Raw genomic sequence first — 1,521 nt, forward strand, 5'->3', positions numbered from 1 at the left:
TGGAGGGCGCGCCTGGGGGGGGGGGTAGGCGCGCCCCCTACCTCGTGGCCTCCTGGTTGATGTCTTGACGTAGGGTCCAAGTCCTCTGGATCATGTTCGTTCCAAAAATCACGTTACCGAAGGTTTCATTCCGTTTGGACTCTGTTTGATATTCTTTTTCTGCGAAACCCTAAAATAGGAAAAAAAAACAGCAATTCTAGGCTGGACCTCCAGTTAGTAGGTTAGTACCAAAAATAATATAAAAGTGTATAATAAATCCCAATAATGTCCAAAATAGAATATAATATAGCATGGAACAATCAAAACTTATATATACATTGGAGATGTATAAGTAATCATCTTGAGTGGCCATCTTTATCATCCCGGCGGCCACCATGATGAGGAGGGAGTAGTCCACCCTCGGGGCTGAGGGTTTGTTCCAGTAGCTATGTGTTTTATCTCTCTCTCTCTCTCGTGATCTATATCATGGGCTTTGTTAATATAGTCGGATCATATGGTGTTTTCCCTCTCTATCTTGTTGTGATGAATTGAGTTTTTCCCTTTGAGATCTCGTTCTTATCGGATTGAATACTTTTATGGATTTGAGAACACTTGATATATGTCTTGCAATTGAATACTCCTGGTGACAATGGGGTATCATATTGATTCACTTGATATATGTTTCGGCACTCAACTTGCGGATTCCCGTGGTGACATTGGGGTAATCTATGCATAGGGGTTGATGCACATTCTTGTCCTTGTTTCTCCAGTAGAAATCTTGGGGCAGTCTTTGTAGTTCTTTGTGTGGATTGAGTATTACGAATATGAATATGCTTTGGTGTTATTCTAGTACGAACTTTAGGATAGATCTAACGGAAAAAAATTGCTTTGCGTTATTTTAGTACGAACTCTTGAATAGATTGAACGGAAAGAATAGCTTTGAGGTGGTTTAGTACCCTACAAACAATTCCTATGTTATTTTTCTACGCTAATAGGTACTTGGGAGTAATTCTTCATTGCACTTTGAGGGATAATCATATGATCCAACTATGTTAGCATTGTTGAGAGATTGCACTAGCGAAAGTATGGACCCTAGGACTCATTTTTAGGCATTGCAATACCATTTTTGTGCCCTTTACTAATTGCTACCTTACTTTTTTTATTTATTCAGATTACAAAAAGATATTTCTACCATCCATATTGCACTTTTATCACCATAGCTTCGCCGAACTAGTGCACCTGTACAATTTGCCATTGTATTGGGTGTGTTGGGGACACAAGAGATTTCTTGTATTTGATTGCAAGGTCGTTTGAGAGAGACCATCATCATCCTCCACCTCTCATGGATTGATAAACCTTAGGTCATCCACTAGAGGGAAAATTGCTACTATCCTACAAAACTCTGCGCTTGGAGGCCCAACACGTGTCTACAAGAATAAAGTTACGTAGTAGACATCAAGGCACCTAGTTGTCGGGGCGGCGGGGCGGCGAGGGCATCGGGGCATTGGAGTGAGAGACCGCGGGGTGCCGTGCGCAACGTGA

This window comes from Triticum dicoccoides, chromosome 5A, assembly GCF_002162155.2.
Source record: "Triticum dicoccoides isolate Atlit2015 ecotype Zavitan chromosome 5A, WEW_v2.0, whole genome shotgun sequence".
NCBI classification, from domain to species: Eukaryota; Viridiplantae; Streptophyta; class Magnoliopsida; order Poales; family Poaceae; genus Triticum; species Triticum dicoccoides.